Source organism: Vespa velutina, chromosome 2 (assembly GCF_912470025.1).
Source record: "Vespa velutina chromosome 2, iVesVel2.1, whole genome shotgun sequence".
Taxonomy (NCBI): domain Eukaryota; kingdom Metazoa; phylum Arthropoda; class Insecta; order Hymenoptera; family Vespidae; genus Vespa; species Vespa velutina.
The window spans coordinates 14213171-14229542 of NC_062189.1; the positions used below are offsets into that span (position 1 = coordinate 14213171).

The 16372-nt window shown below is 39.0% G+C and overlaps 1 protein-coding gene across 2 annotated transcripts in view; it reads left to right on the forward strand.

Moving 5' to 3' along the window:
• Nucleotides 1-16372, forward strand: part of LOC124957957 (basement membrane-specific heparan sulfate proteoglycan core protein-like) — a 129886-nt gene that overhangs the window by 31446 nt on the left and 82068 nt on the right. The window lies entirely within an intron of this gene.

Below are 16372 nucleotides of genomic sequence, written 5' to 3' on the forward strand. Positions count from 1 at the left end.
GAAGATATAATCAAAAACAATGTAGAGTCGTTATGAAGAAAACAGTTGTCTTGTAAAGAAATTAGTTTTTCCGTAAGTTCGTTTTAACGTAAACTAAACATTTTGTTCAACTAGAAAATAATAAAGTGCCGACTATTTTGCAAGAATTTGCTTAAGGTCCATACTTTTACTTATATTCAGATATCAATATAAGTTCTACTAGACTCCGTTCTCGTCGTCGTTGTCGTCGTATTGGAATCTTCGTGGACGATTGCAAGCACTCAAGTTGAATGCAGTCGTTACGTTTCCACCCTTCGTAGAAACTCGTCCCACGTCTACCATCCGATTGTCCTCCATCTAGAAGACTCAATACCCCTACGCTGCCCTCTTTACCTTTCCTCGAGTATTCGTCCCAGAGACAAGCTGAGAGAAAGAGTGAAAGAGAGAAAGAGAGAGAGGAAGACCCTTCTTCCATTCACTCCTCGTTCGAAACAATTGTATGGCAAAGAAAAGTAAAGAGGACTAAAAGGTAGTCGTAGGACACCATCTTATTACAACGTTCAGGCTCCTTACCGAGTAAAATAACAATTTCTTCGTCGTTTCGGTTCTCATTTAATTATTTTCTATTCTGATTTAATCATTACTTACTCCGACAAACTTCCTTGACACTCTCATTATTCTTTCGCATTTATATATAGAGAACGATATTTACAAACTGATCTTTAGACAATAAAAAAAGAAAACAAAACATAGCAAGGCTATTAATATAACGTAAGTCATAATATTAGTCACCTATTTAAAATGTAAAGAAATGAAAGATAAAAAGAAAAACAAGGAACGAAAAAAATTCTATCGCATATATATATATATATATATATCTCGCGAGAGCTGTTTACCAAGATTATCTTGAAAATTTTCCAAATGACCGTCGATGGTGGTACCACCCTCCGACAATGCTTCCTATAAAGTACTCTCCTCATTGTCGTTATCGTTGCTGCACCCTCCTTCAGGAAGTTAATCCAATCACCCAGCTCCGCTATCCCTGCAAAAGTATCCAGTCAATGGTAGAGTCGAAAGAAAGAAGAAAAGAGAAAGAACGAAGAGAGAAGGGAGTTAGACCGAGACTCCTTTCCGAAGTCAGTCAATTTCGCGTAGGAGCTTGCAATTTCCGTTATCTTTGCCACAGAAAACGTATCTACCGCGAGAGAATCGCGATTCGATGATATCTTCGTCGTAAAGCGTGCCACCTATTCGAATAAAAGGAATGGAGTGCTGATAAAAGCACGAAAGTCCTCATGATCATGACTCGACTTCGATTTACATGCTCGTCGTTATTTTCTTCTTTCCTCTTTTTAGAATAGCCACCATAACCAGCAATATCATCATCGTTGTCGTCCTCTTCGTCGTCATAGTAACGCTCTCTATAACTCTCCAAAAAAAAATCGAATCCGATTTTTTTTTCCCAGCCTCTTCGAAAATTCTTGTTAAGCGATGAATTTATTCCTTCCGTCCCATCCATCTCATCTCATACATCATCACGTTCTTTAGCTTATCGATTCGAATCGTGCAATTAAATTCTCGCAGAAAGTTCAACGCTCGTCTCTTTAAGTACCATTCTCGAATCATACTTGCTTTAAACGATCGAATCTTTGGTCGAAATCTTTTCCAAAATTCTTCGAGACAATGAACTAACGACGACGATAACGACGACGACAATGACGACAATTATATCAACGATAAATTAATTGGAGTTGAAATCGAAAAAACATACATAGGGTTTTTGTTTTTAACTACGGTGTAGTTATCTGTACTCACGTACCGTTGGACGATATTTCTTAATGATCCTGGAAGCCTCGAAACAGTCGAAAGCTTAAAGAAGGCCATAATGGCGGCATTGTCGACCCAATTATTATTATTGCCTGCTTTCTCGTCCGTTGGATAAATTTCTTCTAACGAAAACTTATGTTTCCGTGGCAATATACACTGACAAACAGCCGACATTAAATGCTAAAGAAATAAATATGTCGATCGATAGCCTCTTTCCAAGTATCGCTCTCTTGAAGATTCTCCTTGCCAATGGAACGATGCTCTATCGTTCCACACACATTCTTATAGTACAGTACACACATATATATAGTATACATTAATGGATTATCGTAGATTTCAAGTAGGAAGGATGAAAAATGTTGCGGTATTGCAGGCGAACACGTTTCTATACGTTGATCCTTTTCTCGCGAAAGAGGCTTAAACGCTTACCTTGCGATTCAGGAAATCCTTCTTTCTCGACCTTCCGCGATCTAAGCCGGAAGCTAAAGTTTCCGTCTCCGTTCTCCACTTTCGGACCTTTTGCTACCGGACTTTTTGAAGTTACATATATCGCCTATCTTTGAACCCGACCGACACTATCTAAACTCTTGGATTTTGAGTCAACCCCAATCGACTACTTGCGATCTTACATTTCAAACTAATCTCGAAACGTTGTTTGTAAGAATTTAAATAAACTCTCGAAGACGAATGGAGTAATGATAACGATTCTTAAATTTCTACGGAATTCGTTGTCAAAATAATAGATTATAAATTACTTCGAGATGTATGAAAAAAGAGAAGGAAATGAAAGAGCCGATATTCTTTTTTTCTTTTTTTGTTTTTTTTTACACGTAAACGAACAAGAAAAAAAACGATGAGAGAATCGAGTTAAATTTGATCGAATAAATTTCTAAAATTACTTTTTATTCTTTTCTCTACTTATATTTCACGTGGAATACATGAAAATCTGGTATGTATCTCGCTAGAAAGGACGACAACGACAACATAGTACGAGTTTGGATAACTTACAAGAGAGAAGAGATACAGTGTGCGACAATAGAGCGAACAGTGTTTGGTTTTGCTCGTCAGGCGGGTGGTATCGTAGTACGGCCGGCACGTTAAATGAGTTCTGCATATAACAGGTAATATCGTAAATTCACAGCCACTACGATGGCATTAACCCACGCTTCACTGGATGAGTGCTGGTATATAATCGAGCCGACTCGACCTGAAGATGATGCCCGGGATATTCTCCTTCGGTGTGCTTTACCATCGCCACCATCAGTAGGGACACTCACCGACCCTAAATTCGTAAGATTAGCCAAGATATCCTGTGATTAATACTACCGGTGGTCTTCGTACCTTACAACGTACATCGTTCATCGATTTCCGTATTACGAAAAAAGATACCCTCGTCTGTTAGATACATACGAGTACATCTCTTTTCCCATATTTTATCAATGTGCTCCAATAATCCTATCTAAGAGTACATTTGAATCTTTTTGATAAATCGTTTCTCAGAAATAGTTGAAATATTTGTTAGTTCTTTATTTTTTTTTTATTCTTTTTTTTCATTTTTTCTTTCTTTTTTCTTTTCTTATTATTATGAATATATTTATTGGTTCTATTAACTTTTACAATGATTAAAAGCTCGAATTGATATCGATTATAGTGCGTTTTGTTATGCCAAACAAAGATGCGCATCGTCGAGAGTAATCGGCTTGAAGAACTGGCGTAAATAATTTACTTGGAACAATGGAATGCCCATTCTCTTTCAAGAACGTTCTTTAAATGGAGGAGACGTTAATAATCGTTTGCTCGAACTACAAAGTCTTAATGGGTAGTCGATAATCTTCGAATTGAGCCTCGGCGTTCTTAAGCGTATCGATTAACGCCATTAATATCTACCCTTCTTCTCCTTCTTCTTTTTCTTCTTCTTCTTCTTCTTCTTCTTCTTCGTAGATTCGTTGGCTCGTTCATGAGATACAGCTCGCTTAACGGAGTAACGTTCTCGTCCGAGCGACTAGAAGAGTTTCATAGGAAATTAAGCAGACCGAACCGATAAGTTATTGCATCGAAGTAGTGTTGGAATAAGAAAAAGAAAAAGAAGAAGAGACGAAAAGGTCGAGAAGGCTAAGAAGGTAAGAAGAAAAGGACAAGTCTCTTCCGTTGAACGAGATCGTGGATTGGAAATAAATTTAATAATAGACGCACGGATATCGAAAACCATTATTACGTTAGAGTGCTTCCAGAAGGAACTGTAAAGATTGAAATTTTGCATATCTGTTATCGATTGAGTTCGTAACTTACTTATCGAGCTGCAAATATTTCGTGGACTAATATTTTGCATTCCTCACAAATTGCACTCAGTCACGTTTGACCTAGCTATCTGTTTCTCTCTCTCTCTCTCTCTCTCTCTCTCTCTCTCTTCTTTTTATCCGATTTGATCTTTAACACCATCCCGTGTTTTTCTTTCGAATTTGTCGGACCAATAAATTCGATCTCTGGCATGTTAGATCGAAACGAACACGTTTTCACTAGGCGTTATTGTAATCGCATAAGCGGTAAGTATACGAGAAAACACGTTCGTTCGATCATCGACTCCTTTCGCTTCCACGAACTTTAACGAGTAATTAGGAAATGTGACACGCGAATAGGGATTAAATTCTCATCCCATTGTTACTTCGTCGCTTTCTGATCTTCCTCGCGCGGCTTAACGCTTTAATCTGTTCCGTGCTGGGAAAGTTTCGCTCGTTGGATTTTCACGAGGGGATGATTATGGGGAGGGAGTGAGATACTGCGTGTTCGGAATAATAATTGTTGTGGTTTGGAGATATCGTTAAAACGTGCCCCGGCATATTAAGGCATTGCGGATAATTGTACGTTTATTGATTCGGAGGGGTTACGATGCCTCTTCGAGAGAGTGGATGTCATGCAATACGCATCTTCTAAATGCTTTCGTGTTTTATTTACGAGAGCGGGGAAAGAAAGACAAAGCAAACTTGGTTTCATTACTTCCGTTATTGGCGTTGGAAAATGGTTCTTTTCTACTATATATATATAGCAGACTATAGTATACTCTATATATATATATATATAACTTGAAAACTAATCAACTGATCATTGTTATTTCAAGCACGCACATATACGCACACACAGTCCTGTTAATTGATAAATTGAAATATGATGTATAAACTCGTAAAGGAAAGAAGAAAAAAAAAGAAAAAATACAAGACATTCGAAGACGACGTTCAGTAATATTTCGAAAAAATGAAAGTACAGCTTCGGTTTACCGGTTGACCTAGTATCTTGATCAAGAGGTAAAAGCACGAGGAAAAGGTGTATCGAGCTGTAGTATGTTGTACAACTAAAGTGTACAGCGCCCTTATAATTTCAGCCACCTTTTACCCTCGGAAACGTAAGATGCAAAAAAGAAAGAGTAACTCCGAGCATTCCTGTTGTTTCATCGCCAACGAAAATCATAGTCACGAAGAAGGACGATGACGACGACGACGACGACGACGACGACGACGACGACGACGACGACGACGACGACGACGACGACGACGACGCCAACGACGGCGACGGCGACGATTTACAACCATCTGATTCAACGCCATAAAGAGATTTCGAAAAGAGTCGCTAAAGTAGCGACTGTAAATGGTGAGAATAGTTCTATTTGGACGGAGTTTCTTATTTACGAGAGATGAGAAAAAAAGATTTGGGCATTTCACGATGTAGAGACCTTTAGATAATTCGTTATTTATATCTTCGTCGTGCTTAAGAAATCTTAATCTATCTGTTCGCGATAACTCTTCGTCCGCGCAAGGAGAATCTTTTTCTCGAGCTTTCATCGCTCGTTTCCTTACGTATGTGCGCCTTCCGGACCTAACTTTTTCGTCCCACGGCTATTTATCACTCCCCAACGAGTAGCCAGCCGCTCTCACCTCTTCCCCTTCCCTTTCATCTCTTCTTATTCTTCGTCTTCTTCTTCTCTTCTTCTTCTTCTTCTTCTTCCATCTCTTTCTCTCTTCTTTCATTCCCCCTTCGAATCGCTTCCGGTTTTCTTACTAGCAAAGATTTTCAGAAGCGAGCGACCCGATGCTCCTTTCCTTCTCCTGCGGCTTCTTTTTTTCCTTGGTTGGTCTTGAGCGTGGCCTTCGTAGGAACATAAAGGACGTACGGAGGAACGAGAGAGTTAAGTTCGAGTGAAAAGCGGACCCCGATGGCACGATAAGTATGGCAAGGGAGAAGGTGAAGAGAAAAAAGGAAGACGAGATATAAGAAAATGACGAAGAGAAGAAGAGGTAAAGAGGAAGGGGCCGCACCAACGAATATGACATTTTTCGAAGACGCCGAGCTCCGATGACACAAGAAAGAACGTCGCGTCGTTGTCGACGTACCTAGCTTACCCCCTTACCTTACTCACCCAACTCTATCCTACTTTTACGCGTTCCTCTTTCTTTTTTCTTTTTCTTCTTCGACATGCGGAAGATTAAACCCCCCCCCCCCGTTTTTTATAGCGACGTACACGGTGAAGAGCCCAACCGTGTCCTACCTACTTACCTTCCTCACGCGAGATTATTTACCAACTTTCCATGTATATTGAATGACATTCGTTATTTCTCTCTCTTTCCCTTTGTCCCTCTATTTTATTATAAGATTGCACGAAAGAATGGATCGTACCGTGGTAGTACGTAAAAGACATCACCTAACCACCAAGTAGACTAACATCATTTCTCGAGTCCAAAAAAAAAAATTTTAATCAATACCACAGTACAGAGATAACGAAGACCTTATATTACAAAAATGTTATATCAATTACGCGTACGTTGTATAACTCGACGATTTTTACTCGCATATAAATTTTATAAGGACGAAATTAAAAGAAAATTTTATTAAAAATGTGCAAGAAAGAATTTACTATTTCCCGTAATAAATTTTAAGAAATCAAATTTGATATCAATTGATCATGTTACTCAATTCATCTCCCTTACATTCAAATCCATTATAGCATCGTCCATTCTCAAAGCATTTTAACGCTTCTTAGTAACACCTTCCATTCGTTCTTTTTGAACTATCTTACGTCAGCAAAAGCTTGCTATGCTCCGGCGCGTCTCTTGGCACGACAGGGCCTCCGGCAAACTCGAGCGCGTCACAAGCTCGCCGCTTTTACCGTGAAAAATCTTCACCGTTGATTCTTATTTTATAAAATGTTTCGAGAAATCTTTCTCTCTCTCTCTCTCTCTCTCTCTCTCTCTCTCTCCATTTCTCTTTCTCTCTTATTCTCTCTTATTCTCTCTACCTCTTTCTCTCTCTCTCTCTCTCTTTCTTTCTCTCTCTTTCTCTCTCTCTGTATCGAAAGAGCACGTAAACGGGAAATTACATTTTGCTTTCTATCTGACGATGGTCTCACTACGTGTATTCGTTGCTTTCGTTCTACGAAACGAATGAAAAATTAAAGATACCCATTGATATAGCTTTCATACGCTAGTTTCTCATAATAAATCTATATATTCGCATTAACTCATTTTCTCCACATTTATTAGAAAATCTTGTTGAAATTTATTCGCATTAAACGGAAAGCGATTTCCCAGAAGTGTCCAACTAGAAACATCCTTTGATGTTAACACGCATATGAGAAAATTTCTCGTTTTTTCTCTCTCTCTCTCTCTCTCTCTCTCTCTAACTCTTTCTCACTTTTATGGAAAGCATCCGTATGAATAAAATGTGTTTGGTGGTAAATGAAGCGACGTAAAAGACTGAGAATTGCTGCACACACAGAGAAAGCTCGTTTCCAAGGGAATCGCATGAACTTTGGCGGGCAGTCAGAAATCATATCTCATTTTCGGCGAGAAACGTCTGTCTCTCTGTCTGTCTGTCTGTCTCCCTCTCTCTCTCTCTCTTTCTTTCTCTCTCTCTCTCTCTCTCTTTCTTTTCCTATGTCCCTTTTTTCCATCCATCTAACTCTTCCCTCGTTCGCTGCACGAGGAGTATTACCAGCGGGATAGGAAAAAATTATGCAGCTAATCAAGAATCGCGTCTGTCGGTCCCTCGCGCGATATATCACGGAAGGATCCAACGCGAGAAATGGCCGGGTCGGTCGACAGGTCGGATGGGTGATTTCAACGAAATGTGGAGAGGGTTGAAAGAGAGCGAGAGAAAGAGAGAGAGAGAGAGAGAGAGAGAGAGAGAGAGAGAAAGAAGAAAAGGTCTAGCCTTCGAAGCCGAGTCGACTCAAGCCTTCGCTACCCACCACTACCATCACTGCCACCTTCCGCGCATTTGACTTTACGAGGCGCCATCGCTCATAGAATCTTCGCTGCGATCTTTTGCGAGACCCCCTTGGGAGCTACTGGATGAGGGAGAAAAATGTCGGAGCTCGGTGGATCGATGAGTTTGCATTAAACATCTCGAGCGGGATTCCTCGTGCGAACGTTCGCGCGTTTCATACCATCGCCAATGATTTTTGCAAATCTTTCTTTTCCTCCTTTATTTTTCATATAATAAAAAAGAAAAAAAGAAAAGAAAAAGAAGAAGTTCTCTTTATGAAGCTACTAAACAGTTTCTCTCTTCTTCTCTCTTTCTTTTTCTGTCCAATTAAAAATAGAATAATCCAATGGACCGTGAAAATAAAATAAACGAAAGATGTATTACAATACATTAGATGATATTAAATTTTTATGTAGAATTAAAGTCCAAACATTGCGAATACAGTTTGCGAAAAAATAGCAAAGGACTTTGGGAGAGCGAGCCTTCTCTTTTCTTTTCGTTAGGTTCTAGTTAAAAGACGTGCGACTCAAGTCGAAACTAAGTGGAAAAGGAAAAAGGAAAAAGACAACGAGAGAAGAAAAACGAGGACGACGGCGTCGTCGGTGTTGCCGACTACGACTATGGTGAAGGTACGAGACTCGCCCAGGGCAGTAATAATATCGGGAAGGTCGAGCTTATACTGCGGTGAGGTTTTCCCGATAGTTCGAACCCTGAACTTTCTGACGAAGTTGCGAAGCTTTAAAGCGAAAGCTTCAACGGAGGGTTTCGCGCCTGACGAAACTCTTTTCCGTTCCTACGAACTTGCATGTCTGTGTATGTGTATGCATGTGCGCATATATGTGCTTGTGTGTGTGTGTGTGTGTATGTACGAGTCTATATAAGTAAGGAGTCGACGTTCTCGCCTCGCTTAGACTATCTTGGAAAGGAAAAAAATGATATGTTCGAAAAGAATACCGGTGGTATTAACTTTCCTCGCGAATGTACTTATCACAGAATTCTCATATTATAAAAGTTCTCGACTCGGTCCTTTCTACTTTCCCTTGGCAGTTCGAATTTTCTACAGCCACCAGCGCGTTTTGGGAGTTCAACAAAGGAAGGTTTTATTACAACGTACTTCATTGTATCGTAGAGAAAAGCTCGTTATCGAAGTCTTTAATGGTCATCTTTTATCGAACGATACCTTTTTAGCGTTTTAGGAAAAGTTCGAATAGCGTTAAGAGCTCGTCAGTACACACGAGCCGAGACCTACTTCCCACCTATAATTTCTCTCTTTCTCTCTCTCTCTCTACGAATCGATTCGACAAGCAGAATTCATAACTTTTCGTGAAAGATTAGAATGCTTTCTTTTCACGGAAAAGGAAGAGACAAAAAGAGAAAAAGAGAGAGAGAGAGAGAGAGAGAGAGAGAGAGAGAAAGAGAGAAAGAGGAGAGAGAATGCGACAATGTTACGTCAAAGCGAAGATGAAACTTCTCGGAAATGTGAAATGCAGAATTAATTAATTATTACCATACTGGGATATAATACTCAGAATTAATACACTGTCCGGAATAATTCGTTCGTTGGTATGTCAAAACGTGCCACAGCGAAATAAATTTTAATAATAAAACAAGTATGACTGATTAACATGCGCGTATCACACACGTAGAGATATTCGTTGCTCATTAAAAATTAACCATATACTGTGTACCAAGTTGACATTGTCTTTACTGTTGTGAAAGCTAAAAATTAATAGATACGTTTAACATTTTCGAGATACTACAGTATATAAATATTCTTCGCTGTCAAAAATTTTGTAATACTTGTGAAAGGTTCTATGTAAATTTTATTCTTTTACGTTATTTAGTTAATATTATGTAACAGTTTTATAATCAAAAAATTTGTTACTTTTTGATTTTCGAAAAAAGTTCAACGACGAAATAAGAGAAAAAAAAACGAGTGGCAGTTAAAACGAATTTTATGTCGAAAAACCGCTCGATATCGATAAATGGTTTATTCTCTCATCTTCGTATCCGTGTCAAATCGAATTAGGCAGCAGGAAATCCGGTCGAAATCTCGACTAAACAGAGTAAATCAGGACATGCAATTACAGAAACATCGTTTCACTGTTGCAAACTCTCGGTCGAGAAGGGTCGGCAAACATTTCGGTCACGTCGAAGTGTAATGGTCAGTAAATAACAAATAACTCCGTCTAACTCCAGATTCGGAGCTTCTTCTTCTTCTTCTTCTTCTTCTTCTTCTTCTTCTCGTTCTTCATTGAGAGAAACGGCCGAAGCTATTGTAAGTTCCGCGGAGTATACGCACGCGGTATGCTTTCTTAAATTCTCTCGATACTAGTTAAAGAAAACTCAGAATAGTTCGGGGTATTATTTTTTTCACTTTGAAAAAAAGTGATATTTCAAATAATATAACTTGATATATAATATAAATCTATTCTATCTTTTTTTTTTTTTTTTTTTTGTAGATACTACCCTTTCTTTCCTTCGAATTTAGATATCCTTCGTTAAATTACGACGATCGATAGAGAGCATGTTGTAACGTAAATCGCGATAGACGATATAATACAAACTTTAAGAAAATGGCTGTCGGAGAAGAAAGTGTATCTCCACAATCTTCAATAGGAACGTTCGCTAAAGCGAAAAGCAAAATTCGCGACGTTGCACTTATCCACCGAAAACGAGATCGAAATTTCTAACAAGTTCGAGTCTATCTCGTTTTCTTATTGTACTCAAGGGTTTCGAGTCAAGTGTCCTGCCCAATTTGAGATCCCACATACGTTCACGCCAACCCCTTAAAATCCTCCGATCGCTCACATCGACCCTTCGTGATCTCGTAGCTCGGTCGCACGTACATCTTGCTCTACATGCGAAAGGGTATTCTACAGGGCGCTCTTCCGCCACAGGATTCGCCGTTCTCCGTATGCTACGAAGGACGTTCGTAAACTTGACCATTTACTTCGGACGAGCCTGGCATATTTCTATATTACTCGCGCGGATGGAACCGAAAATACTACATCCATAATAAATATCTATCTATGTAGTGTGGGCTCGAGTTATACGACGGAATATCGATCAATTTAAAGTTCGCAAAAGTGGAGCTTCAGTTCGATTCAAAGAGAACTCATCGAAATGAATGCTTGTCCGACTCTCGAGTTCGCCTCGACCTAGAAGAACTAGAAGCTTCACGTGAAATATTCGAGACTTTTCTATTGGTGTTGTTCTACATACATACATATACATATACAAGTGCTTACACACGTATATATATATATATATACATATATATATAGGCACGTATATATATATACATATAATATATTATAAAATCTTATAGTAATTTGCTTAGAAACAGTCGAAACAAACGTTGACATTAAACAGTCTAATTATCCCACAAATGTAACATGTGCCTCGCGGGCCAAAATGTACGATACCTGTCACAAGGAGTATATACTATTTCTAAGCAACCATACTAACGTCAACTTCTCTCTTCTCACCCTTTCTCTCACGATTCTTTCGAGCAAAGAGTAAACATGTAAACTGCGAACTTTCGAGCTGTCCGGATTCTCGTATTCACGAGCTCGCTCGACTGCGTTCTGCTTTTTGTTCCCGGTATACAGGTACTCCGCAAATATCTCGAAACGTGCAATTTCACATGGATTACAATACAAGCACTTTGCCACAGGATTATTTGCTTTATCCAATTTACTTTACGATTCACAACCGCGACCCTTTTCACTTTGAGAGCCACTCTCTAAGAAAGGATTATTAATATCTTCGTTCTCTGAACTTTACGAAGAAATATTTTAAGATGGAATTCTCGAAACTTACCGAAGAACACCAAGAAAAATAAAAAGGAACGAATGAGTGAGAGAGAGAGAGAGAGAGAGAGGGAGAGGGAGAGGGAGAGAGAAAGCTTGGACTTTAACGTCCAATAGAGGACACGAAATAATATCATGATATTCCACTTTTGAAAGATAGCCAACGCAATTTTTGGACGTGTAGATCACTGAGTAATGCTTTATTTTCTTAAAAAAAAAAAAAATTTGTTATATGAACAGTCAGAATGAAGAAGCGGGCAAAAAAATTTCAGAAAATTTCACTCGATGCAAAATAACGATAACATGGTGAATGTATTCACAAGAGAGAATCTGTTTACAGCGACTCTATTTACGTAACATGTGTGGTACCCTGTGTAAACTATCCAGCTAATAGAATATATTCAAGGTTTTGCCCCCCGAGGAAACATAAGGGGTTCAGACCCCGTGACTGGTAACCACTTCGCTGGTATGTCGTTATCGCAAATTCGTTCCCTCTTCCTCTTCCTCATTTTCCTCTTTTCATGGCTCGAAACTTAACAATGCAGGCAGCGGTGCCTGGCACTGCTTTCTCACTGCCTCTTCCACTATTTCATCGACGAACCACTCTCTGCTTCGCGCCGTTACCATAATTGCCAGGAAGACCCCCGTCGACCGTTAAATCTTCTCGTCCTATAATCCTCGTGGTTTCTCTCGTGTCACGCGATTTATCCTTGTCTTTCCTAAATTCCCGATTGAATCGATTAACTCACTTTTACCAATCGATTTTCATATCAACGGAGTACCAACGTTATTCAAAAGATATCCATTAACTTTAAAGCTACTTCCAGTTATATTTTAACTAAATAAGTATTTAACATTTTGATCAATATCTTTCATCTTTCGTTAATCACGTCGTAGAAAATATTTTATGAGACTAGCTCGTTATAATGTTACAAGGAATATTGACGTCATCGTTATAGCTTAATACTTTTATTAAATATCTAACACTTTTCGAGGACGAGAACGAGGAGAATCAGTTATTATCGCCTTGTCAGAGGAAAGTTCAATGTCGATAAGAAACTTTCTAGGAAAAGAATACCGTTAATGATGTTATCGATGCTCGATGAAGCTGGTACTCCCTGGTATCTATTTTTCGATAAGAGCCACAAAAAGTTTAGATAGGTTGTTGAAATTTTAACTCTTCTACCTTTTATCAAATATAAATTTTTACTCGTATATACATAAATTAATGGATATGTCGAACGTGTGATTTCCACAAAACATATTCAAATCATGAATTATTATTTCGTGCCAGTAGAGAAATTGTGATCGAAATGTGATTGTCTATCCACCGTTCTATCCTTTCGCTTAGCTATCCCATCCAACTCGAAACTCCTATTGGAATAGTTAAAATATTTAAATCAGCGGTAGGTGCACGTAAAGTAGCTTTCGTTAAAATAACATTTGACGGTACAATACGCGCGAATCCAGGCGGTACAGGTCGCGGCCAACTTTACAGGCCGCTGCCAACGGTGCTGGCGCTCTGTTGAATATTTTAATTGAGTAATTAGAAAGCCACGTTTCTCTTGACTTCGTTTACGGCTGCGCCAGAAGGTGCTCGTTCCGACTTCGAATTAACTTTCACTTTTAAATACTTTTACGATTTTGACAAACGAACAAACGAACAAGCCAACGAACGAACGAACAAACCAACCAATGCACGAACGAACGAACGAACGAACGAACGAACGAATGAACGAACGAAAGAACGTAACTACTTGGATATGTATTACAGTGCGATTAGAGAAAAAAAGAATAGAAGTCAGAAAAGGTTAGACAAAACGTTCCTAGTACGAAACAGAAGACGCATTGTGTCAAGGCTTTTAAAGCATCTTCATTATGCTAATGGGTACTCATATTTTCCCGGGAATTCTACGTACCGACATACATACATTGAGCGCATATGCGTTCAATGAAAGCTCCGAAAGAAAAAAGGAGTTTTCAATTTTCTTTTTTCCCCTTTATAGAATTTTCGAATTTTATCGCGTAATATTTCATTTTTCGAGAGGACGCAACGTTTCTCTCGAAAGAGCTGGACTATTTCGTATCCATAGCGTTGCAGTCGAAACTGATGTAAATCGAGAAACGCGTCGGGGAGGAAAACGATCGCCGGAGACAAAGCAGTAGTGTAGAACGAACGCTTCGGTCCGTGCCGAGAGACCGAAATTCGATGTCGAAATCAACGATACGACGATACTTTCAAAGTATAGCTCTGTTGTCGTCGTAGTCATCGTTGTCGTCGTCGTCGTCGTCGTCGTCGTTGTTGTCGTTTCAAGCTAGAGACTATCCTACGCGCTACTTGCATAGAAAAGTACAAGAGCTCGTTGGAAAACTATTCGATAGAAGTGTCTCCTACTGATATTTGTTTCCTCCCTCAATATCGTCATATAGAAAACGATAAACAAATATCGTTCTGGGTCAACGGTATTCTTTCTCTCTCTCTCTCTCTCTCTCTCTCTCTCTCTCTCTCTCTCTCTCTCTCTCTCTCTCTTTCTATTTCTATCTCTCAACAAAACCAAATCTAAATATCTTCATTCCATGTTAAACGTTTAAACCGAAGATTATACTTTCTCTTCTTTTCCTAGTTTAAAATCTGAAATAAACTTGGAATAAAATAAAGGGAAAAATGAAGGAAAAGTGAGAAAGAAGGAGGGGTAGAGACACGATCGTTGACCGCAACGTGGCCAAATTCGAAACCGAAATCGACGATACGAGACTTCCCTTTCTCTTTCTCTCTCTCTCTCTCTCTCCTCTTCTTCTTTCTTTCTATCCCATTCAACGTTTTACCACCAAAAGGTATCGCCCTACCATGCTTTTGGCCAAGTTCTCGAATCTTGGGGGTGCGGCTCGAAGAACTCAGCGTACGTGCCGAGACTCGAAGGTACGAACTTTGGGTGCTAGCCAAGAGGCGTGGAGCCTTGTTCTCTCTCTCTCTCTCTCTCTCTCTCTCTCTCTCTCTCTTTTGATTTTCTTTTTCTTCTTCCTTCTTTTCTCTTGGACTACGATATTTTTTCTCGGTCACGGGCTTGTCAACGAAGTATTGTTCTCGCAAAACGAAGAAGGTTTACAGTCAAATTTATATATGGTACACGAGATGGTGGTGCAACGTATGCGGTCAGAATATGTACTAAAGTGTGTAACCACTGAGAAGGGATACAGTGAGGCAAGATGTTGCCTGGTAATAGTTTAGTTTGAAAAGGACCGATGGTGAAAATAAATCCATAAGGAAGTGTACATTTATTTCTAAAACATTTCGACGTGATTTATTTTTTTAAATATTTGATAATGTTCAAAAGTGTTATTTATTCGTTAAGAATTTAATTTTTCGTTAGAAAAAAAAAAAATTAATATAGATATTAATGAAGGTTGATAATAAAAATAACTATTTCCTAAAAATAATGGAATGGATCGATACTCCCGTCGAAGCTCTCCTCGCGCTCTTATTCCTTTATCTATCGTCTCCACTTTCATATTTCATATCTCTCAGCGTAAATCCAATCTGCGCGGAATGAAAAATGTTTCACTCGGAAATTGTATGACGTATATCTCATATCGTAAGCTTTTACACGCCTCTCCCATAAAGCTCCCTCTTATTTAGATAAATATCGTAATCATTTTGATACAGGTTAGAGAGAAGAATAAGAAATATAATGGACATCGCATCGGTAAATTTAACATTATCGAATAATTGGTTAAAATTTTAAAACCATAACGAAAGTTTTGAAATAAGAGATTGTAATATTTCAAATTATCATCTTCGGGATTTGTTTACAATGTAAGCATTCCCATTGACGTTCGTGGAATCAAACGAGTGAAATATTAAAAATCGAAAAATGTAAAAAAAAAAATAAATTGATTAACTTAGATTTATTAAAGATTTCAAATAGTGTATCGAAAATTAATCGATTCACAATATATTTGGCCTTACCTTTATCTTCGTCGTATAGCGGCATTTCATAACGCGGTAAAAATCAGTGACACGTTCGTAATGCACTTTCAACAGAATCCGCTTCCATGGATGGCGAATGTGTGCCAGTACTCGACAATACACTGCGTATTTATCGTTTCTCACCCTCCCAACAGAATTGAGGCACGGACCTGTGCATTCGTGGAAAAGAAAAAAAAAAAAAAAAAAAAAAAAAAGGAACAATCGCAATCGTTCTCAATCCATCCGTTTCCCTTCCTCCCGAACTTCATCGACCGATTTACCACCAACGCGGAGATCCTATCGACGCAGGGATAGAGAAATAATTTTACGTCGACTCGTCAGCATCCCGCATTGCGTTCGCTCGCGGCTCGTCGATGCCTTTGAGCGTTTCTTCACAATACGCGCGATATTGCACCGATATCGTCCGACGATTTCCGACAATTTTACGTCTACCTGCCTCATACAAATTTCAATTTCTAGCAGTTGCGTCGCACTGCCCATCTCCCTCATCCTACTTGCCTAGAACACAATG